This window comes from Tursiops truncatus, chromosome 10, assembly GCF_011762595.2.
Source record: "Tursiops truncatus isolate mTurTru1 chromosome 10, mTurTru1.mat.Y, whole genome shotgun sequence".
NCBI lineage: Eukaryota > Metazoa > Chordata > Mammalia > Artiodactyla > Delphinidae > Tursiops > Tursiops truncatus.
In genome coordinates this window covers 14,403,243-14,429,264 of record NC_047043.1, presented here as the reverse complement: position 1 = coordinate 14,429,264, position 26,022 = coordinate 14,403,243, and the positions used below count along the sequence as shown (strand labels likewise).

Here is a 26,022-nt window from a genome sequence, read left to right as displayed (position 1 = left end):
GCTTATCTAACACTCTACTTATTACTCAATAATAACTCTACTATTGAAGTTATAACTATTGATTTATATACATCAAAATTCTGTATGGTCAGGGCCTGGGTCGTTGTTCCTCAATACCAGTCCTTAGCAGGGTATGAAAATTAAAATAGGTGCACATAAAGTGTCTGATGAAAGAGTAAATGCACCTTTGGGAGAATAAAAGTATATAGTTGTTGCTGTTATTTTTTTTTAATTTATTTATTTTGGCTGCGTTGGGTCTTCATGGCTGCATGTGGTCTTTCTCTAGTTGTGGTGAGCAGGGGCTACTCTGCACTGCAGTGAGTGGACTTCTCATTGCAGTGGCTTCACTTGTTGTGGAGCACAGGCTCTAGGTGCGTGGGCTTCAGTAGTTGTGGCACGGGGGCTCAGTAGTTGTGGCTCATGGGCTCTAGAGTACAGGCTCAGTAGTTGTGGTGCACGGGCTTAGTTGTTCCGTGGCATGAGGGATCCTCCCGGACCAGGGCTCGAACCCGTGTCCCCTGCTTTAGCAGGCAGTTCTTAACCATTGCACCACCAGGGAAGTCCTGCTGCTGTTATTTTGTCCTTTGGTTTTATCAGTTTCTTTGTGTGTTTTTGCTTATTTCCTGAGTTTTACCTGAATTACATTTCAGTTCAAGACATCAAATGTGTGACTACAGTGAAAATGTGAGTCTAAAATAGAAATTAAAGTCCCTATAATTCTCAACACTAGCTTCACCTTGAAAATCACCTGAGAAGCTTCAAAAATAACTGATGGGGCTTCCCTGGTGGCGCAGTGGTTGAGAGTCCGCCTGCCGATGCAGGGGACACGGGTTCGTGCCCCGGTCCGGGAGGATCCCACATGCCGCGGAGTGGCTGGGCCCATGAGCCATGGCTGCTGAGCCTGCACGTCCGGAGCCTGTGCTCCGCAACGGGAGAGGCCGCAATAGTGAGAGGCCCACGTACCACAAAAAATAAAAAATAAAAAAATAACTGATGACTTCAACCTAGCCCCAGAGGTTCTGACATAATTCTGTAGTAAGACTTGGGCATCGGGATTTTTAAATCTCTCAGGAGGTTCCATCATGCAGCTAAGGCATGAAGATTTGTAGCAATCCTGTGTCAGGCAAGTCTATTGGTACCATTTTTCCAACAGCATTTGTTCATTTCATGTCTGTGTCACATTTTGGTAATTCTCACAAGAGTTCAAACTTTTTCATTATTATTGTATTTGTTATGGTGATCTGTGATCGGCAATCTTTGATGTAACTATTGCAAAAAGATTATGACTCATTGAAAGTTCAGATGAAACTTAACATTTTTTAGCAATAAAGTAGTATTTAATTAATGTATGTATTTTTTTAGATATAATGCTATTGCACACTTAATAGACTACAGTATAGTGTAAACATAATTTTTATATGCACTGGAAGACCAAAAAATTCATATGACTCACCTTATTGTGATACTTGCTTTATTGTGGTGATCTGAAACTGAACCTGCAGTTTTTCCAAGGTATGCCTGTATTCATTGATACGCTGTTTAAAAAGAAGAAACACTCTGTGAATTTGAGTTGTATTCCCTTTTCTGATAAATTCTGTACATTCTCTTGAAGAAAAAATAGAAGCAAGGTTTTATGTGTTCCTATTAAGTGGCTTTGTGCTGTGAAGTAGAAACCATCTCAGACTCCGAGGAGCTGGATCTCCTGTTGTTGCATGACCGGCTCATTAAACTTTAGTACTTGGGCCCCGGCTTCCTATCCCGGGCTTAACCCGGGAGAATATTGGGACTCACCAAGAAGAAAGGCAAGTTCCCACCTATGGAAACTCTTTGAGGCTGTACAAGGGCAATACCTAATTCATGAGATCTCCAGAGCCCAGACTTTTGCCAATCATCTATTTTTTTGCCAATCTGTCTGTTACCAAACTAAAAGCATCTATAATGATTTCTGGGAGAAAAAATACTAAATAAAACTCAAAATGGTTGAATGCACTATATCTTGCTGAAAGGAAGTTGTCATATGCAATCAGTGTATCACACATCAATGAACATTTCATAACGTCTCCTTTCCCTCCCAACCCCAAATGTTAGTGTAGCAGACTACACACATGGGGTAGAAAACTGTTTTTAAAGTTCACACCTGCTTTGTACATTTAAAGGCTTAGAGCAGGTTTAAGAGCATAGTACTTTAGATGTGGTTTATAATATTTGCTAAGATACTATTACTGCTTTCTTTGCTTCTTATACTAAAAAGAAAGTAACTTGAAAATATTTTTAAATATAGAAAACAAATCTATTTTTCCAATTATAAATATATATAGAGAGAGAAAATTGCATAAAATAGAATATCTACTTTATTATATAAATTATCTATTTCTGGGTAACAAATTTCTGCAAACTTAGAGACTGAAAACAATACGTATCATTTTGTCATGTGTTCTGTGGATCACAAGTCCAAGCACAACTTAACTGGGTCCTCAGCTCTGGGCCCCAGAAGGTTGTAATCAAGGTGTCAGCTGGAGCTATCATCTCATCTGGAAGCTGGACTGGGGAAGAATCCACTTCCAAGCTCACTCAGGCTGTTGGCAGAATTCATTTCCTTACAATAGGACCAAGGGCCCAGGATTCTAATTGGTTGTCAACTGGAAGTCACCCTCAGCTCCTAAAAGCTTCCCCCAGCTTCTTGCTACATGGACCACCCCCCCCCCCAGTATGGCTGCCAACTTCTTTAAATCCAGTGAGAAAGAGAGAGTCTCAAGAGCTAGTCTACCAGCAAGACAGTATTTTATACTATAACATAATCACAGGAGTGACATCTATTACCTTTGCCATATTCTATCAGTTAGAAGCAAGTCACAGCTTCCACTCACACTCAAGGGGAGTTGATTACACAAGGATGTGATCATTAGGGGGTCATCCAAGTGTGTGTCTGCTACCCTCCTTTTGCCACAGCATGACCCTGGTAGTATGCAGTGAAGATTAGCTAACTCATTCTACCTATCCAAGATAATGATTCTAAGTAGAGCTTCTCATACCAAGGTTTCCTGAGACTGGGGACATTTCTAAGACATTTATAGGAACTAAGGGGGTGTAACTAAAGGGTAGACTTAGAATTCTGTTTGCCCTTTGCTAATAAAGGTAAAAACAGTATATTAGTTATGAAATATCTGGACATGCTTCAGTAAACTCTTTTTGCATAGTCCCAAGCTAAGTGGTAGATTTTGGGGTCTTATTTTAAGAATTCAGTAAAAACATTTGCACAGTATTCAAGATGGCTAATTAACTCAAAGACCACCTGGTAGGATAAAACCTTGACATAAGGTAGAGCTCTGATTTCAGCTATGCTGTGTTAAACAGGCCAGGCATTCTGTGAATACACACTGATTTCAAATGAATCAAGACACTGCATTAGGGTCCTATGGGGGATGAGTGACGTGCACACAGTCACACTGTGAGTAGCTTAGGGTTTTATCTTCACATATTATATGGCAAGAACATTGCCTTTCTGTCATAGCTCTTTCCCTCCTCAATTCCTTACACTGATATATAGATATATACACACATATACCCCATTTGATCTTAAAAATAAACTTTCAGCTCCATTTGAGATATGGCGAAACCGAACTTCATGAAGGTGAAATAATATTCCAAACACTATAAACTGTATCTGATGAAGCCTAAATACAGATTCAAATTTGTCAGATTTAAGCACTGACTTAAAGTAGTGCTCTCTCCATTACACCATGCAAACTTCCCATTTCTAGTAAGGCTTCAGTAGTGACTCTAAACAGGGAAGAGGTACAACAAGCTACTTAAAAATTGTCTCTCCAAACATTCATAAAAACTGTTGTAAACATAAAAACAATTACTGCCATTTTCAAGCTTTCTACTGCCAGAGTGAAAGAGAGTATTGGCATGTACCAGTCCTTGGATACTATGGGTATCTTAAACATGCAGTCACTTACCAGATACCAGCACCACTTCACAAAGAAAATGATCTAATGCAATGCCCCAACACAGAGAGCTGGAAAATTTCACTGGCTACTTACAGACAAAAAGAGGAAGTTAGAAGAAAACATACATTTGTCAAGTATTCCATAGCCAGTTTCTTTAGGGACTTTAAGTTATTATTCAGGTTATGAGATGAATGTGTGTGACCCCAAAATTCATGTGTTAAAGTCCTAACTTCCAAAGTGATGGCATTGGGAGGCAGGGTCTTTGGGAAGTAATTAGGTTTAGGTTTAGATGAGGTCATGAGGGTAGGATCCTCATGATGGGATTAGTGCCCTTAAAAGAAGAGACTGGAGAGAACGCTCGGTGAAAAGGCGGCGGAGCGGCGGCTGCCCGAGCTGCGCACGGCAACGCGCTCCTTCCCGCTCCCCCACACCGGCATCGGCCCTCTCACCGACTGTAAGAAATGGTGAAAGAAACCACTTATTATGATGTTTTGGGGGTCAAACCCAATGCCACCCAAGAAGAACTGAAAAAGGCTTACAGGAAACTGGCCTTGAAGTACCACCCTGATAAGAATCCAAATGAAGGAGAGAAGTTTAAACAGATTTCTCAAGCTTATGAAGTGCTCTCTGATGCAAAGAAAAGGGAATTATATGACAAAGGAGGAGAGCAGGAGAGCAAGGTGGAGCAGGTGGCGGTTTTGGCTCCCCCATGGACATCTTCGATATGTTTTTTGGAGGAGGAGGCAGGATGCAGAGAGAAAGGAGAGGTAAAAATGTTGTGCATCAACTCACAGTAACCTTAGAAGATTTATACAATGGTGCAACAAGAAAACTAGCTCTGCAAAAGAATGTGATTTGTGACAAATGTGAAGGCGGAGGTGGTAAGAAAGGAGCAGTAGAGTGCTGTCCCAATTGCCGAGGTACTGGAATGCAAATAAGAATTCATCAGATAGGACCTGGAATGGTTCAGCAAATTCAGTCTATCTGCATGGAGTGCCAGGGCCATGGGGAGCGGATCAGTCCTAAAGATTGATGTAAAAGCTGCAATGGAAGGAAGATAGTTCGAGAGAAGAAAATTCTAGAAGTTCATATTGACAAAGGCATGAAAGATGGCCAGAAGTTAACATTCCATGGTGAAGGAGACCAAGAACCAGGACTGGAGTCAGGAGATATTATCATCGTTTTAGATCAGAAGGACCATGCTGTTTTTACTCGACGAGGAGACCTTTTCATGTGTATGGACATACAGCTGGTTGAGGCATTGTGTGGCTTCCAAAAGCCAATATCTACTCTTGACAACCGAACCATAGTCATCACTTCTCATCCAGGTCAGATTGTCAAGCATGGAGATATCTAGTGTGTGCTAAATGAAGGCATGCCAATTTATCGTAGACCATATGAAAAGGGTCGCCTAATCATTGAATTTAAGGTAAACTTTCCTGAGAATGGTTTTCTCTCCTCGGATAAACTCTCTTTGCTGGAAAAACTCCTACCTGAGAGGAAGGAAGTAGAAGAGACTGATGAAATGGACCAGGTAGAACTAGTGGACTTTGATCCAAATCAGGAAAGACGGCGCCATTACAATGGAGAAGCATGAGGATGATGAACATCATCTCCGGGGTGGTGTTCAGTGTCAGACCTCCTAATGGGGCCAGCGAATAACACTCACTGCTGGCATTTTACTTGCAGTAGTGATTGATTGAAGGACTATAATCATAACATGCTCACTACTTGCTATTGTTTGTTTTAATATTCAATTATAGTAGTGTTTTAAAAGTTAAATGAAGAATAAACTCGAATATAAAAGCTCTGACTTTGCCCTGTATGTATGATGACTTCAGTGTGCAAGATAAGTTTAATATTTGTAAAAACTACTTTAAAAAATTTCCCCTAGCAGTTGTTAGGCCATACTTTGTAATTGATTTCAGCTATGTACATGGAATAGCTTAGACTGAAATGCCAGGTATATGTATTGGCTTCAGTGTATGACCCTTAATTGTTAAGCTATGAAGTTAAAATTGTATTGAACTGGCAGTCAGACGAAGAATTTGTAGAGAAGTGTTGGTCTGTATAGTGGTATTAAGTGGGATTCATTGTGATGCCTCTGCATTTATTCTATTGCCTCAACTGTTACTTGAAGATGGCATGCTATATAATTTAGCCTGTGGTATCAGTGATAGAAATGACACCTTTCTAAAGAAGGGGTTTATCATATAACATGCTGCTTCTTGAGGGCTTGTGCTTGTAGGATTGCATTCCCTTCTGCTGCGCCATCTTTTTTTAATATATCTAGCTATTGGTCCTGGTTACTTTTTTTTTTCTTCCTTCTCTTTGGACCACAGTAAGCCTTAGTTTAGAGTAGTCACTTCTGGAGCAGGGTAACTTAGAAGTTAGAGTGATGAGAAGTATTTTGCATGTATGAGTTAGGAAGGTGTTTTGAAGGTATGTTACAGGCTTACTTTAAACCATTTAACTTATGCTCCAAAGTAACTGTAATTTAATGTTAGTAGAATAGCAAATTATGAATAGCTTTAATTGTATGTTTAAAGTCATATGTTCACAAGCTTAAATCTGGATATCAGAATTTAAGCAATTCTTGAAATGTATGAATGTCTCCTTAATATACTGATTCAAAAGCAAAAAAAAAAAAAAAAAAAAAAGAAGAGACTGGAGAGCTCTCTCTCAATCTCTTTTCCCTCTCCCTCTCTTCTCTATGAGGATGCAGCAAGAAGGCAGTCATCTGAAAGCCAGGAAGAGAACCCTCACTAGAACTTGACCATGCTGCCCCCTGATCTTGGACTTCCCAGCCTCCAGAACTGTGAGAAATAAATGTTGTTTAAGCCACACAATCTATGCTATTTTTTTAATAGCAGCCTGAATTAACTAAGACAATTCCTTTTTCCATACAATATTCCTGAGAAGCAGGTGGTTTTCTTCCATTTACCAGTGATGAAACTAAAGGCCAGAAGAGTTTAAAAATTTTTGTAAGTAATGAGCTGTAGAGATGGATTCCAACCGAAGTCTATGTGACACTAAGATCTGTGTATATTCTATCATACCAGGTTGTCTTCTTTCTACTTTACTACTAACAGTGTGACTATTGGCAAATCACTTGCCTGCCATGAAACTCTAGTTAGACAATCCCTTAGCTCCCTTGCCTTGAATTGTGAGTTTCCATGATTCTGACTCACAGTAACTAGTTAAAAGCATCATAGTGAGTGACGTCAGCAAGATGGTGGAGTAAGAGACCCCAGCCTACATCTCCCCACAAGGATCAACATTTAGACAGATATTTACAAACAAAACATACTTGGAGAGCTCTGGAGTCTACTTAAGACACTTCAAAAACATAATGAAACAAAAAACTTGAGACACTTCAAAAACATATTGAAACAAAAAACTTTCCCGCACAAAAAGGGAAGGAAAATAGTTTCATTTTTACCTGAATCATCCCATCCCCCAACCTGGCCTTGCTCAGTGCCAAGAAGAAACTCCCTGGCTACAAAGAGTTCCCCTCACAGGGAAAGAAAGAGTAGGGTGAACAATCAGCTTCCCCAGCTTTTTGGGGCAACCCAAGAAGACCCTGCTTTGGGATCAAACAAAAATGAAACCACAACATACCAAAACTTACAGGTTGCAGCAAAAGCAGTGCTGAGAGGGACATTTATAGGGATAAATGCCTACATTAAGATAAAAGAAAGATCTCAAATAAACAACCTCACTTTATACCTTAAGGAACTAGAAAAAGAACAAACTGAGCTGAAAGTTAGCAGAAGGAAGGAGATAACAAAAATCAGAGCAGAAATAAATGAAACAAAGAATAGAAAAATAATAGAAAAGATCAATGAAACTAAGAGTTGGGTTTTTGAAAAGATAAACAAAACTGACAAAACTTTAGTTGCACTTACCAAGAAAAAGAGAGCAACAACTCAAATAAATAAAATTACAAATGAAAAAGGAAACATTACAACTGATACAACAGAAATAGAAAGGATCATAAGAGACTACTATGAACAATTACATACCAACAAATTGGACAACCTTGAAGAAATAGATAAATTCCTAGAAACATAACCTACCAAGTCTTAATCATGAAAAAACAGATCTGATCAGACCAATAACAAGTAAGGATATTGAATCAGTAACCAAAACTTCTCAACAAACAAAAGCCCAGGACCAAAAGGCTTCATGGATAAATTCTACGAAACTCTTTCCCAAAAAATTGAAGAGACAGTTAACACTTCCAAAGTCATTTTACAAGGCCAGCATTACCCTGATACCAAAGCCAGATAAGGATACTACAAGAAAAGAAAACTACAGGCCAACATCCCTGATAAATACAGACGCAAAAATTCTCAACAAAATACTAGGAAACCAAATTCAAGAGCTCATTAAAAGGATAATACAGCACAATCAACTGGGATTTATTCCTGGGGGGCCAAGATGTTTCAGTATACGCAAATCAGTAAATGTGATACATCATATTACTAGAATGAGAGACAAAAATCATATGACCATCTGAATAGATGCAGAAAAGGCATCTGACAAAATACAACATCCTTTCATGATAAATATTCCCAACACATTGGGTATAGAAGGAATGTACCTCAACATAATAAAGGCCATATACAAAAAACCCATAGCTAACATCATACTCAATGGTGAAAAGTTGAACGCTTTCCCTCTAAGATCAGGAACAAAACAAGGCTGCCTGTGCTAACCACTTCTATTCAATATAATACTGAAAGTCCTAATCAGAACAATCAAGCAAGAAAAAGAAATAAAAGGCATCCAAATCAAAAAGAAAGGATTAAAATTATCTGTTTGTTGATTACATAATCTTGTATAAAGAAAATTCTAAAGACTCCACAACATAAACAAAACAAAAACCTGCCATACCTAATAAACGTCGTAAAGTTTCAGGATACAAAATGAACATACAAAAATCAATGGATTCTATACACTGACAATGAACTATCTGAAAAGAAATAAAGGAAATAATCCCATTTTACAACAGCATCAAAAATAATAAAATGCTTAGGAATAAATTTAAACATGGAAATGTAAGATCTATACACAGGAAACCATAAGACGTTGAAGAAAGAAACTGAAGAAGACAAAAACACATTGAAAGATAGCTCATATTCATGGACTGGAAGAGTTAATATCGTTTAAATGTCCATACTACCCAAAGTAACCTACAGATTACATACAACTTCTATCAAAATTCCAATGCCATATTTCACAGAAATAGAAAAAAAATGCTAAATTTCACATGGAACAAAAAAGACCCCAAATGGCTAAAGCAATCTTTGAGAAAGAACAAAGTTGGAAGCATCACACTTTCTGATTTCAAACTGAAGTACAAAGCAATATTAATCAAAACAGTATCGTACTGGCCTCAAAATAGACATATAGACCAATGGAACAGAATTGAGAGCCCAGAAATAAATACATGCATATATGTTCAACCAATATTTGACAAGGTATCCAAGAATAATACTCAATAAGGAAAAAATAGTTTCTTCAATAAATGGTGCTGAGAAAACTGGATATCCACATTCAAAACAATGAAATTGGACCCTTCTCTTACACCACTCACAAAAATTAACTTGAAATGGATTAAGGATGTAAAACTCCTAGAAGAAACATAAGATGAAAAGCTCCTTGAGGGCTTCCCTGGTGGCGCAGTGATTGAGAGTCCACCTGCCGATGCAGGGGACGCTGGTTCATGCCCTGGTCCGGGAGGATCCCACGTGCCACGGAGCGGCTGGGCCCGTGAGCCATGGCCGCTGAGCCTGAGCGTCCAGAGCCTGTGCTCCGCAACGGGAGAGGCCACAGCAGTGAGAGGCCCGCGTACCGCAAAAAGAAAAAAAAAAAGCTCCTCAACATCGTTCTTAGTAATGCTTTTTTTGGATATGACACCAAAAACACAAGCAATAAAAGTGAAAATTAACAAGTGGGACTACATCAAACTTAGAAGCTCCTGTACACCAAAAGGCAATCAACAAAATGAAAAGGCAACCTGAAAAATGGCAGAAAATACTTGCAAGCCATATATACATCTGATAAAGGGCTAAGATCCAAAATATAAGGAATTCATACAACTCAGTAGCAAAAAAAAAAATACCTGCTTTAAAAAATGGGCAGAGGACTTGAATAGACATTTTTCCAAAGAAGACATACAAATGGCCAACAAGTACATGAAAAGGTACATGATTAAGCATCAGGGAAATGCAAATCAATACCACAGTGAGATACACCACATACCTGTTAGATTGGCTATTATCAAAAGGACAAGTGGTAACAAATGCTGGCCAGGATGAGGAGAAAATGAAATCCTGGTGCACTGTTGGTAGGAGTGTAAATTGGTACAGCCACTGTGGAAAACATTATGGAGTTTCCTCAAAAAATTAAAAATAGAACTACCATGTGATCCAGCAATCCCACTTTGGGTATATACCCAAAGAAGATGAAATCAGGATTTCTAAGAGATATCTGCACTCCCATTTTCACTGCAGTATTATTTACAATAGTTAAGACATGGAAACAACCTGTGTCCTCTGATAGATGAATGGATAAGGACGATATGATACACACACACACACACACACACACACACACACACACACACATACAAACACACACACACACAGGAATATTATTCAGCAATAAAAAGAAGGAAATCCTGCCATTTGCAACAACATGGATGGACCTTGAGAGCATTATGCTACGTGAGATAAGGCAGACAGAGAAAGGCAAATATTGTATGATCTCAGTTATAAATAGAACATAAAAACATTAAATGCACGGAAACAAAGAGTAGAATGATGGTTGCCAGGTGTTTAGGGATGAGGGAAATGGGAAATGTTGGTCAAAGGGTACAAACTTTCAGTTATAAGATGAATAAGCTCTGGGGATCTAATACACAGCATGGTGACTATAGTTAACAAAACTGTATTGTGTACTCGAAAGTTGCTGTGAGAGTACAGCTTTAATGTTCTCATCATAACAACAAAGTTGTAATTATATGAGGTAAAGGATGCATTAACTAAGTTTATTGTGATAAACACTCACAAAATATACGTCTCAAATCATCACATTGTACACCTTAAACTTACACAATGTTATATGTCAATTTTATCTCAATGAAGCCTAAAATACAGTAAAAGTGTCATAGTAATTGAAGCAAGAAAAAAGAATCTCTTTTTCTCTTTCTTTTTAAACTAGAAAAAAAACTACATAACTTTTAAAATATATAAAAAGAAAGTTAAATTAGTTTCCTAGGGCTTCTATAACAAATTAACACAAATTGGGTCACTCAAAAAAAACAGAAATTTATTCTCTCATCTCTTGAAGCTAGAGGTCCAAAACCAAGGTGGTAGCCAGGTTCACTTCTTCTAGAGGCTGTAAAGGAAGATATGTCTGTGCCTCTGCATAGCTTCTAGTGGTTGCTGGCAATTCTTGGCATTCTTTGACTTATAGATGCATCACTCCAATCTCTGCCTCTGTCTTTATGTTGTTCTTCCTGTGTGTCTGTGTCCGAATTTCCCTCTGCTTGTAAGGACATCAGTCATTGGACTAGGGCCCATCCTAATCCAGTATGACCTCATTTTAACTTGCTGACATCCACAAAGATGATTTAGAAATAAGGTCACATTCACAAGTACTGGGATTAGGACTTGAACATATCTTTTGGGGCAACAGAATTCAACCCATAATAGGGAGAAACTACTTACCATGTACTCCTGGACCCTAAAGCCAGAGTTAAGTGAGTCAGAGTCAGGTGAAAGGTTAAGGTAGGACACCATTAGGGATGTAGGGTGGTGCAGAGATCCTGGGAGAGAATGATGAGTCAGCACAGGGAATCATGAATAGTTGCAGAGCATGCTTTCCAAGGCAAGAGTTTTTAATTTTAGGTAAAACTGGGTTGGTTCCCTATCTCCTAAGAAGAGGACAAGGAACTAGAGGTAACAGAAAAAGGAGAGAGAGGTAGAGGAAGGCAGTTATATTAAGGAAACAAAAATTAAAGTTAGACTGATGATTTAAAGGAAATAGAGGCCAAAGCTTCATAAGCATTAAGTATAAATATTCAAAGCAAATATAAGTCAATAATGCTATGCCAAACAGTTCACATAGAAAATCAAAACTGTATCACTTAGTAAAAATGTGAATGTAGTTTTAATGAGTCACTGAATAAATACATTCTCATGAATTACTCCCATTTTTGAGCATACTATTTGCTGGAAAATCAGTCTCAAGATAATTGTACACAAACAGAAGGGGCCAAGGAAAAACCCCAGGCACTAACTCTCTAAAACTGTGGAAACTATAAATGAGTAAAACTTTGTTCTTGGGATTACTTATAGTTGTAATGACTGCTTTATTCAGTCTTTGGTCTCCCTTCATTTCCCTTTTGATGTCTCCACAAATCAGTGACAGCTACAGCATTTCTGCTGAGGCAGCACTTTTCCCCCAACTGATCTCATAATATCTGAGAGAATATTTGGAACTTCATACACTCCTTGATATGCAAAAAAAGACCTTATTTTCAAGTGCCTCAAGCCAAGACAAGGATTGCATAAATCATGTGACACAGAATAGAGAGGACAAATAAAATACTCTATAGGATTAAAGTTTAAATATTTGTGCCAGAAAATATTACCATTGATCTTTGGAATCTTGAGAACAAAGATTTAACCGTATATTTACTTGAATCCTTGACACTGTATTTTCTACACCAAGTAAAGCAGCATGAAAGAAAACCATCAGCAATAGCAGAATAAAATGAAAGGCAAAGAGGGAAATGGACATTTGCTCCCTTCATGATGAAAATAAAAAGTAGAGATTTGTTAAATGAATTCAGAATGTGCAAGTCTCTGTTCCATTAAATTCTTTATTATCTTCTCTTCCTCTTTCCTTCTGACCAAAAGTCTTTACACCGTCTTTACAACTGGTTCTGTGAGACAATGGATCTGAGGAGTACAAAGTAGACTGTAAACGAAGTAAACGAAGTATAGTAAACGAAGGAGAGAGGCTTTTGTGGATGCTTTCAAATGGCATTTGGATTCATAATCGGTTTCTTTTCTAAATATAGAAATATAATCATTCCTCTGTCTTGTAAGACAACTATTATCGCACTGATCACAAAACTGAAACTAGTTACCACTTTGAAAAACCCTGAAACGGGCTAAAATAAGGTAGAAGGCAATGGGGTAGCTTTTCCGAAGACACATCATACATAAATTGCTGTACTATTAAAAAATCATGGTGACACCTTTTCCTCCTCAATTGAGAAAAAAGTTTCTTTGACTACTAGAGAGAATATACAATATGCACTCTACTTGTAAGATTTTCAGATCCCTAAAAATACTACTCATTAGAGCAAAGCATTTTTCCCATTATGTCAGGAGTTCAGGCTCACATCAATAGACAAATTTGTGTTGTTTTACCTGGATACTTGAATAGCTCCAAGCAAAAGCAACCATCATACTGGTACATTACTCTTCCCCCCTAAAATTTAGCTGTGAATAAGATGCTTCAGAACTTCCATCAGGACATTCCATGATACAGTCTTAAAATGAACAAATTTTTGCAATAACATGAATAATTTTTGTAAACAAGAGGGCAGCAAGCCTGGGGAGATGAGTGAACCTGTTCCTCTGGACCTAATTGCTTGCCTGCAATCTCATTTTCCATCACACTTTATTTAACTTTTCTTTACTTATATCACATAAATTAACTCAGCAGCCATGCAGAATAATTTTGCTTCATTTAGACCTAAATTAATGAGCATGATCACAAAGCCATGTGTACAATTTCAATGAAGATACACTATAATTATTCCATTGTACGGGTTAGCATTTCAGCCGTGTATTAATGTATTTTGAATGCATAATATATGATGCTCTTGTGGTCTTCTGCCATAACACTCTACTGAAAAATGTCCTCCAGTTAAGAATTGCTAAAATAAATTATTAAACACAAAGGAAAGAAAAAGAAAGGGGGAAAAATCGGGAAGAAAAAAGAAATGACAAAGGGAGAAGTACGCTCCCAGGAATTCATTTCCTCATATAAATTTTATTTCCACATCGCTTCATTAAGTAATGCATTAAGTTGTGCAACAATAGATCATATTTTTTTCTCAGCATTTAAGTGAGGGGCTTTGCAGATAGGGAACTCTGGGCATTTGAGCATATGTAAGAAATGGAGAACAGAAATCACAAAAGAACACAGGCACTTATGTCTGCAGTCAGTCATGAGTTATGCCAGTATCAGCTTGAGACCATGAATTATTTTTGCCCATGCCATACAGATCATGGAGCCGTACTCAGGAAACATTACACCCTTAGGGCAGGCAATTATATGTTTTTAGGATTAATCCCAAACAAGACAATGTTTCAGAAGTAGACACATTCTCTTTTGAAGAGCTTTTAGTTATAAAAAGTCATTTTTTCTTCCCGACCCTTAACGCCTTCTAACCCCCCTCCTTTTCCCCTACTTTATAAAAGGTATAAAATACTGCATCCACCTGCTAACGCTCACAGACCAATACCTTTAATTTCTGGCACTTACTTACAGGCTGAATAGACCCATCCACACCTGCTTTCCCCTTAATTAGCTGGCTATCTAAAGGCTGCAGATTGGAGGCTGCCAGCTTCCTCAACTAGAGGAAGATCATTTAGTGGCTGATGTAAGAGAACAGGAGGTGGGGAAAGGAGGAAACAGGATCTTTCTCTTTTTTTTTAACATCTTTATTGGCGTATAATTGCTTTACAACGGTGTGTTAGTTTCTGCTTTATAACAAAGTGAATCAGTTATACATATATCCCCATAACTCTTGCATCTCCCTGCCACCCACCCTCCCTATCCCACCCCTCTAGGTGGTCACAAAACACCGAGCTGATCTCCCTATGCTATGCGGCTGCTTCCCACTAGCTATCTATTTTACGTTTCGTAGTGTATATATGTCCATGAGACTCTCTCACTTCGTCCCAGCTTACCCTTCCCCCTCCCTGTATCCTCAAGTCCATTCTCTAGTAGGTCTGTGCTTTATTCCTGTCTTGCCCCTAGGTTCTTCATGACCTTTTTTTGGTTTTTTTTTTTAGATTCCATATATATGTGTTATCATACAGTATTTGTTTTTCTCTTTCTGACTTACTTCACTCTGTATGACAGACTCTAAGTCCATCTATCTCACTACAAATAACTCAATTTCATTTCTTTTTATGCCTGAGTAATATTCCATTCCATATACGTGCCACAGCTTCTTTATCCATTCATCTGTTGATGGACACTTAGGTTGCTTCCATGTCCTGGCTATTGTAAATAGAGCTGCAATGAACATTTTGGTACATGACTCTTTGAATTATCGTTTTCTCAGGGCATATGCCCAGTAGTGGGATTCCTGGGTCGTATGTTAGTTCTATTTTTAGATTTTTAAGAAAGCTCCATACTGTCCCCCATACTGCCTGTATGAATTTACATTCCCACCAACAGTGGAAGAGGGTTCCCTTTTCACCACACCCTCTCCAGCATTTACTGTTTGTAGATGTTTTGAAGGTGGCCATTCTGAGCGGTGTGAGATGATATCTCATTGTAGTTTTGATCTGCATTTCCCTAATGATTAATGATGTTGAGCATTCTTTCATGTGTTTGTTGGCAATCTGTATATCTGCTTTGGAGAAATGTCTATTTAGGTCTTCTGCCCATTTTTGGATTGGGTTGTTTGTTTTTTGGTATTGAGCTGCATGAGCTTCTAGTATATTTTGGAGATTAATCCTTTGTCAGTTGCTTCATTTGCAAATATTTTCTCCCATTCTGAGGACTGTCTTTTCATCTTGTTTATGGTTTCCTTTGCTGTGCAAAAGCTTTTAAGTTTCATTAGGTCGCATTTGTTTATTTTTGTTTTTATTTCCATTTCTCTAGGAGGTGCGTCAAATAGGATCTTGCTGTGATTTATGTCATAGAGTGTTCTGCCTATGTTTTCCTCTAAGAGTTTGATAGTGCCTGGCCTTACATTTAGGTCTTTAATCCATTTTGAGTTTATTTTTGTGTATGGTGTTAGGGAGTGTTCTAATTTCATTCTTTTACATGTAGCTGTCCAGTTTTCCCAGCACCACTTATTGAAGAGGCTGTCTTTTCTCCACTGTATATTCTTCCCTCCTTTATCGAAGATAAGGTGACCATATGTGTGTGGGTTTATCTCTGGGCTTTCTATCCTGTTCCATTGATCTATATTTCTGTTTTTGTGCCACTACCATACTGTCTTGATTACTGTAGCTTTGTAGTATAGTCTGAAGTCAGGGAGCCTGATTCCTCCAGCTCCGTTTTTCATTTCAAGATTGCTTTGGCTATTCCGGGTCTTTTGTGTTTCCACACAAATTGTGAAATTTTTTGCTCTAGTTCTGTGAAAAATACCACTGATAGTTTCATAGGGATTGCATTGAATCTGTATTTTGCTTTGGGTAGTAGACTCAAATTCACAAAGTTGATTCTTCCAATTCGAGAACATGGTATATCTCTCCATCTCTTTGTGTCATCTTTAATTCGTTCATCAGTGTCTTATAATTTTCTGCATACAGGTCTTTTGTCTCCTTAGGTGGGTTTATTCCTAGATATTTTATTCTTTTTGTTGCAGTGGTAAATGGGAGTGTTTTCTGAATTTCACTTTCAGATTTTTCATCATTAGTGTATAGGAATGCCAGAGATTTCTGTGCATTAATTTTGTATCCTGCTACTTTACCAAATTCATTGATTAGCTCTAGTAGTTTTCTGGTAGCATCTTGAGGATTCTCTATGTATAGTATCATGTCATCTGCAAACAGTGACAGCTTTACTTCTTCTTTTCTGATTTGGATTCCTTTTATTTCTTTTTTCTTCTATGATTGCTGTGGCTAAAACTTCCAAAACTATGTTGAATAATACTGGTGAGAGTGGGCAACCTTGTCTTCTTCCTGATCTTAGTGGAAATGCTTTCAGTTTTTCACCACTGAGGACGATGTTGGCTGTGGGTTTGTCATATATGGCCTTTATTATGAGGGGAAAGTTCCCTCTATGCCTACTTTCTGGAGAGTTTTTATGATAAATCGGTGTTGAATTTTGTCGAAAGCTTTCTCTGCATCTATTGAGATGATCATATGGTTTTTCTCCTTCAATTTGTTAATATGGTGTATCACATTGATTTGCGTATATTGAAGAATCCTTGCATTCCTGGGATAAACCCCACTTGATCTTGGTGTAAGATCCGTTTATCTGTTGTTGGATTCTGTTTGCTAGTATTGTGTTGAGGATTTTTGCATCTATGTTCATCAGGGATATTGGCCTGTAGTTTTCTTCCTTTGTGACATCTTTGTCTGGTTTTGGTATCAGGGTGACGGTGGCCTTGTAGAATGAGTTTGGGAGTGTTGCTCCCTCTGCTATATTTGAGAAGAGTTTGAGAAGGATAGGTGATAGCTCTTCTCTAAATGTTTGATAGAATTCGCCTGTGAAGCCATCTGGTCCTGGGCTTTTGTTTCTTGGAAGATTTTTTTTTTTTTTTTTTTTTTTTTTTTCGGTACACGGGCCTCCCACCGTTGTGGCCTCTCCCGTTGCGGAGCACAGGCTCTGGACGCGCAGGCCCAGCGGCCATGGCTCACGGGCCCAGCCGCTCCGCGGCATGTGGGATCCTCCCGGACCGAGGCACGAACCCGTGTCCCCTGCATCGGCAGGCGGACTCCCAACCACTGCGCCACCAGGGAAGCCCTGTTGGAAGATTTTTAATCACAGTTTCAATTTCAGTGCTTGTGATTGGTCTGTTCATATTTTCTCTTTCTTCCTGGTTCAGTCTCGGAAACTTGTGCCTTTCTAAGAATTTGTCCCTTTCTTCCAGGTTGTCCATTTTATTGGCATATAGTTGCTTGTAGTAATCTCTCATGATCCTTGGTATTTCTGCAGTGTCAGTTGTTACTTCTCCTTTTTCATTTCTAATTCTATTGATTTGAGTCTTCTCCTGTATTTTCTTGATGAGTCTGGCTAGTGGTTTATTAATTTTGTTTATCTTCTCAAAGAACCAGCTTTTAGTTTTATTGATCTTTGCTATTGTTTCCTTTATTTCTCTTTTATTGATTTCTGATCTGATCTTCATGATTTCTTTCCTTCTGCTACCTTTGGGGTTTCTTTGTTCTTCTTTCTCCAATTGCTTTAGGTGTAAGGTTAGGTTGTTTATTTGAGATGTTTCTTGTTTCTTAAGGTAGGATTGTATTGCTATAAAATTCCCTCTTAGAACTGCTTTTGCTGCAACCAATAGGTTTTGCGTCGTTGCATTTTCATTGTCATTTGTTTCTAAGCATTTTTTGAGTTCCTCTTTCATTTCTTCAGTGATCTCTTGGTTATTAAGTAGTGTGTTGTTTAGCCTCCATGTGTTTGTATTTTTTACAGAATTTTTCCTGCAGTTGATACCTAGTCTCATAGCTCTGTGGTCGGAAAAGATACTTGATATGATTCAATTGTCTTAAATGTACCAAGGCTTGATTTCTGACCCAAGATATGATCTATCCTGAAGAATGTTCCATGAGCACTTGAGAAGAATGTGTATTCTGTGGTTTTTAGATGGAATGTCATACAAATATCAATTAAGTCCATCTTGTTTAATGTATTATTTAAAGCTTGTGTTTCCTTATTTATTTTCATTTTGGATGATCTGTCCATTGGTGAAAGTGGGGTGTTAAAGTCCCCTACTATGATTGTGTTACTGTCGATACCCCCTTTCATGGCTGTTAGTATTTGCCTTATGTATTGAGGTGCTCCTATGTTGGGTGCATAAATATTTACAATTGTTATATCTTCTTCTTGGATTGATCCCTTGATCATTATGTACTGTCCTTCTTTGTCTCTTGTAATAGTCTTTGTTTTAAAGTCTATTTTGTCTGATAGGAGAATTGCTACTCCAGTTTTCTTTTGATTTCCATTTGCATGGAGTATCTTTTTCCATCCCCTCACTTTCAGTCTCTATGTGTCCATAGGTCTGAAGTGGGGGTTTTGTAGAGAGCATATATACGCGTCTTGCTTTTGTATCCATTCAGCCAGTCTATGTCTTTTGGTTGGAGCATTTAATCCATTTACATTTAAGGTAATTATTGATATGTATGCTCCTATTACCATTTTCTTAATTGTTTTGGGTTTGTTATTGTATGTCTTTTCCTCCTCTTGTGTTTCCTGCCTAGAGAAGTTCCTTTAGCATTTGTTGTAGCGTTGGTTTTGTGGTGCTGAATTCTCTTAGCTTTTGCTTGTCTGTAAGGTTTTTAATTTCTCCATCAAATCTGAATGAGATCTTTGCTGGGTAGAGTAATCTTGGTTGTAGGTTTTATCCTTCATCACTTTAAATATGTCCTGCCAGTCCCTTCTGGCTTGCAGAGTTTCTGCTGAAAGATCAGCTGTTAACCTTATGGGGATTCCCTTGTGTGTTATTTGTTGTTTTTCCCTTGCTGCTTTTAATATTTTTTTCTTTGTATTTAATTTTTGATAGTTTGATTAATATGTGTCTTGTCATGTTTCTCCTTGGATTTATCCTGTATGGGACTCTCTGTGCTTCCTGGACTTGATTAACTCTTTCCTTTCCTATATTAGGGATGTTTTCAACTATAATCTCTTCTAATATTTTCTCAGTCCCTTTCTTTTTCTCTTCTTCTTCTGGGAACCCTATAATTCGAATGTTGGTGTGTTTAATGTTGTCCCAGAGGTCTCTGAGACTGTCCTCAGCTCTTTTCATTCTTTTTTCTTTATTCTGCTCTGCAGTAGCTATTTCCACTATTTTATCTTCCAGGTCACTTATCCGTTCTTCTGCCTCAGTTATTCTGCTATTGATCCCTTTTAGAGTAGTTTTAATTTCATTTATTGTGTTGTTCATTGTTGCTTCTTTCCTCTTTAGCTTTTCTAGTTCCTTGTTAAATGTTTCTTGCATTTTCTCTATTCTATTTCCAAGATGTTGGATCATCTTTACTATCATTATTCTGAATTCTTTTTCAGGTAGACTGCCTATTTCCTCTTCATTTGTTTGGTCTGGTGGGTTTTTGCCTTGCTACTTCATCTTCTGTGTGTTTCTCTGTCTTCTCATTTTGCTTAACTTACTGTGTTGGGGTCTCCTTTTCTCAGGCTGCAGGTTCATAGTTCCCATTGTTTTTGGTGTCTGTTCCCAGTGGCTAAGGTAGGTTCAGTGGGTTGTGTAGGCTTCCTGGTGCAGGGGACTAGTGCCTGTATTCTGGTGGATGATGCTGGATCTTATCTTTCTGGTGTGCAGGTCCACATCTGGTGGTGTGTTTTGGGGTGTCTGTGGCCTTATTATGATTTTAGGCAGCCTCTCTGCTAATGGATGGGGTTGTGTTTCTGTCTTGCTAGTTGTTTGGCATAGGGTGTCCAGCACTGTAGCTTGCTGGTCGTTGAGTGGAGCTGGGTCTTGGCATTGAGATGGATATCTCTGGGAGATTTTCGCCATTTGATATTCCATGGAGCTGGTAGGTGTCTTGTGGACCAGTGTCCTGAACTTGGCTCTCCCACCTCAGATGCACAGCCCTGACACCTGGTTGGAGCACCAAGAGCCTGTCATCCACATGGCTTTCTCACTCCAACAGCCAGTCACCATTCGGACCACGTCCACACCACTCCCCAGTGCCCCTGCCCTCAGCACGGGACACCTGGGGGAAACTTTCCCCTTGCCCCTCAATGCAAACTTGGCTGCCCCCCCAGCGCCTGCAAACCATCCTAAGGATCTTTCTTTTAGAGAAACCAGAGAGGGAAACATTAGTGCATAAGGGGTAATCATTCATGAAGAATAAGGGAGTAAATATACATATATATATATTATTACATATATTATTATATATACAGAATATATATTATGATATATATGTATATTTTTTAAGCAGCTTGAAGCCAGAAAAATAAACAGCAGCCCTTACTTAGCAGTGATACAATCACTTCTACTTAAGAACATCTGAAATCTTCCATGGTATCAAACTTTCTTCCAAATTTATTACCTAAGACAGCACCCTATATATCCTGGAAGAGGTGAAGAAAGTGACCCCTAATAGAGGAAAAATAACTCATTTGGGGTGAGAAACCCTCAGGGCTCTAGACTTCACTCTGCCACTGACCCATCACTAGAATTTGGGTAAGACGCATAACTAGGTTGCCTCAGGGTCCTCATGTGTAACGTGTGGGAATGAATATGATGGTCTCTATTCTTCCTTGACTTGAATATCCTGCTATTATTTCAGCCCCTCTCTTCAACGGAACTACCACTGAAGCTACCCAGAGAGGCAGGGGAAAAACATAAAATAATAGTGTATTGTAAAACTTCGTCACTTTTCACATGACTGGAATGTTTGAAAACTTTCAAACCAAAACAGGTGAATTTTAGAGCTTAGAGGAAAATTTAATGATGAACTACTTCAACTTTCTCACAGTACAGATGAGAAAACCAAGGCCTACAGTGATTTCTCCCGGCATCACAGAGCACAGTTAAGACTAGAAATCAAGTTCACCTGCCTACCTGCACAAATAACTGGTGATTTGGTAGTGGAAAAAAATCTGACCGTACACATGTGTCCTTAAGTTTGCACCAAAATAAAACTGCAGTCATTAGAAGAGCATGCTGCATGCTAAAATTTAGGTACAAGTTTATCTTTCCATCACATAGTTTACAATCTTTTATATATGCAGTGGGTGCTCAATATAAATTTGGTGTAAATAAAAATATACTCTCCAAAGGCCCTTCCAGATTCGTACTAGACCAGCATACCTGTATGCTCCAGATATTCTGCAAGCATAGGTTCCATTTCCCTCAAGTTAATTATCAAACTCCTCACCATGACCTAGAAGGTCTTGTTGAGCTGACCACTGCCTCACTTCTGCAGCTTTATCTCTACCTGTTGCTCACCCCCAGAAAACTGTATCTTTCAATCATATTGACCTATTTGCAGTTTCACAGGCACAATCCATTCTCTCTCATTTCTCCACTTCCCCTCACACTTTCACCTGCACTCATTTCCTATTCATCTTTCAAGTTCTGTATTTTACATCACTTCTTCCAAAAAGCCTTATATTTGACCCTCCTATGACCAAGTTAGTTGACACTACCAAGTTAGTGGATGCTGGTGCTTACTTCCACCTAGTAATTACTTCACTATATTGTACTTGCATTTCATTCATCTGTCTCTGCCACCATACAGTAAGCTTGTTAAGAGAAGGAATTTTCTTCTTCTCCATCAAATGCCCTACAGTGCTTAGCACTGTGATAGATGCTCAAAAAATATTTGTCAAATAAATTAATATCAAGATAGCTGAAATTATTATTATATTACTAGGAATTCCTTTGTTATGGGTATTGAAAGAACTGAACATGTGTCCTTACAATTTCCATAACAAAGTGTTAAAAGTCTTTTCCTTTATACTCATCGACCCATTGACTTTCCCAGGATCCTTCGAGCATCCTCAAATTTATGAGATTTACTAACTGAGGTATGAATGCAGGGCTGTTGGCTAGGATCACTCAACCACTGAATATTTTCTATTGCATTTCAGTCTTGTATAATAGTCAGTTCTAATTTTCCCCGGAGTGTACTGAAGAGAGTGCTTAGGAGCTAAATTCTGGAGCCCGACTACCTGAATTGAGTCTGTGCTGTGCCACTTAATGTAACCTCAAGCAAGTTGCTTCACCTCTCACTATGTCTCAATTTCCTCATCTGTAAAATAATAATATCAGTACCTATTTCACAGAGCCATTGGTGTTAAATTAGTTAATATTTGTAAAAATCTTACCACAAGAGGAATTGTTCAAATGCTTTCTTAACATTTTTGTGATAATGATCATCATAATCATTATCCCTAAGCATTTTATACAAGTTACCTCATTTAATCTTCACAACAATTCAATGAAGGAGTTATCATCTCAATTACAAATTAATACATGAAAATTTGTAAAGTCTGAACTATTGGATGTTGCAAAAGTTGTATCTGTAAACGTCAAGATTCTACTATATATCTTTTCCCCACCTCACCTCTACCCTCTAAAGATAACTGCTCCTCAAACATCTCTATTCTATTAAAGTTAATATGATTCTCTGAGTTACCCACAAACACAAAGCCTTGGAATTATCTTCAATTTACCTCTCAGCCCAACATGCAGCCAATTCTCTTCTTTAATATCTCTTGCTTCCCTCTCACCTTTTCATCCCTACTTCTGCCCTCTTCACTCAGGTCCTCATCATCTCAAAATTAGATGGCTGCACATTTAATAACTCTTCGTTTTAGTTTTAAAAGCACATCAATTTCATAGAAATAGAGCTCTACCTTCAGGTATGAAATTTTTTTAAAAAATTAATCCAATAAAAGTCAACCACAAACTTCTCCTGATTTTTGCATCTCCTCTGCAAACCCAATCAAAAAAAGTAAAATAAACCAGAAAAATAACACTCCATTCCAATGATTCCTACATCAACCACATCACACAGAAAGAGCTTCTGAAATAACCCAATTTGTCTGATTGGGAATGTAAACTCCACATCAAGTTGACTTCACACTTTCCTAGTAACTTATTTGTGCTTCGTTTTTTAGGATAGTTAAGCAAGAGGAGATGCTTACTTAGTGAAATGAATTAACTTCTCTTCTACAATTTGGTTTCCACTGTACTGATAGCTTTTTTAAGACCAATTATGCTCTGAGATATCAATAAACCTCTTTTCTCTGCAGCTCTTATAAATAAACAAATGAAAAGGAAGATCTATCTCAAGTCTCATTAAGGGTTTGTCAGTCTTCAGTTGGCTACGACTAACCTCCAGTTAGATTTTTCTGATTCTTGTGACCTCTTGGTCATGATAAACTAAGAAAGGAAAACAGTTCTATGGCTCATAAGGTAGAGAGGGTTCTGAAGGGCAATCCAGGGACTAATCTCTGTGAGCTCACAACTCTAGGGCAGCCACAAAGTTTAAATTACCATCATAGCCTGACTGGATGTCCAATCTAGTAGACCAAATCCTATTTTATCTTCTTGGGAAGCATCTCAGAGCCAGAGATGTATTTCTATACTGTTCCCTGGATCAAACAGTACATCTCATGCACAGAGAACATACCCAACGTCTGCAGGCACTCAGTCTACAATTCAAACAGTACCTGTTTACTTTGTTAATTGTAAAATAAAGTGCACATTTTTAGAGGTGAGCGTCTCACTGAGGGTCTTTCTTGCGCCAACCCCTACCATGGCTGAATTCAGAGAATAATGATTCCTTTAGTTAATAACGACACCTTGAATCCACATAACTTCTCTCCACTCTAGACTCAAGATACTTTTTTACAGATACAGTGTTATTTATACTCAGACTATATCTGTGATCCAAGAGTAAACTGTGAAAACTTTGAAACCATGGAGTTAATCAAAACCATTTTCCCCAGATTTGAGCTTTAGGGTAAAGGAGAGAAAAGGAATAGAAATTTGATAGGAAATAAAAATGGACATATCTTAGTATTTAAAGAAATCCTTTAAAATACATAAAGATATTTTATTTGAAGATATATGTTTCCTATAAAATTACTGCATTTGGTACAGTGACATATTAAAATTTTAAGATAGTAGAATCACATAATAATTATAAAGTGATTATTGAAATTACTCAGCCTTTCTAAGTTAAGCCAATATTTAAGACATAGAGAAAATCCTACCAGAAGAAATTAATTGCCTAATTTTAAAGAAAGAGAGAGAAGAAAAGTGAAAAAGAGTAAGATGTCTGGGTTTCTGGACTTAGTGTTAACCATTTATAATGTTTCATTTTCATTGAATTTTCTAAGAAAAAAAAAAGACAGGGAATCTTCCTGAATACTCCTTTTTGCCATGGATGTTCTTTAAAATCATCTCTTATTCTGAACTGTCACCCTCAGAGGTCTCTGAGTCTTCTAATGTTCTCTTCTTTACACCTCCACAGTCTTTTGAAAACTGATGATTCTAAGACAAGAGTCTTTCAAAGTGTCCCAATATGTGATATTTCTAAATGCAGACAAATTGCTTTCATGTTGCAAAAGATGAAATAAAAACCAGACTCAAGCAAGCAGGAGACTCAAGACTGGGTGGTGCAGAGCACTTGTTGCAGAAAGCCCTGGCTTGATAAACTCTCAGGCGATCCCTTGACTAAAGGCCTGAATGTGTGTTTTATTCTGTAACAAGACAATGAAACCTTTTGTTTCAAATCTAGTCAAATATGGTAGCAACCTATTTCTCCACTTCTCCTTTTGAAAAGGATACTACTACAGACTGTTCCGGATCTCTTCTGTTAGCCCTATATGAATCCACTGTGCACTTTTCTCCACTGTGTGTCCTGGGAGGCTGACCTGGACGGACCACTCCATCAGCAAGCTTCTCACACTCTGGCTGCTGGTTGGGTTCCCTGGGGAGAACCCATTAGAGTAGACAGGAAATCAGAGGGTAGACAGATATCAATGTAGACTATTCCATGAGCAAGCTTCTTACACTCTCTAACAGGAGAACCCATTAGTGTAGACAGGAAATCAGAAAGAGGAAAAGCTGAAGGTCAGGTACGCATTCACCCAGCTTTCTCTCTGCTGTCACCACAGGATGGATTAGTCCCTAGACTGAAGGTCACAGCTCCTGTCAAGCAGCCCTCTCCACCTACTTCTCTCCCTTTCAGGGCTCTGAGAACCCCTCTAGTCATTCTGGACTGTACCTTGTGGTTTGTCTACAATCTGAACACACTGTTGTAAATCGTCCCCTTATTAAACTCTATTCAAATTACCCAATATCCTGCCAGGACCTTAACTGACACAGATTGTATTCAACTCCCACTCTGAGAACAAATCAAGAGGATGAAGCCATAGCTACAGATCTCAAGTCAAGAAAAGGAAATCCACATAGAAGACACAGCATCCTAGCTTGCGAAAAATAGTGCTGATCTCTGAAAGCTAGAAAGTGTCCAGTTCATCTTTAAATGCTGTACTGCACTGCCTGCCTTTAAAACAGAATGAACATATAATGTTTCCTAACAAATAAAGCACAAAATAATTCTGAAAAAAATGTCTTTAAAAGTAA

The 26,022-nt window shown here is 38.2% G+C and overlaps 1 long non-coding RNA gene and 1 pseudogene across 1 annotated transcript in view; both read left to right on the top strand.

Annotated features, from left to right (window-relative positions):
* Positions 1-26,022, top strand: part of LOC141279689 (uncharacterized) — an 89,387-nt gene that overhangs the window by 16,925 nt on the left and 46,440 nt on the right. The gene's annotated exons all lie outside the window — the stretch shown is intronic.
* On the top strand, positions 4,316-5,614 carry LOC109551563 (dnaJ homolog subfamily A member 1 pseudogene; annotated as a pseudogene).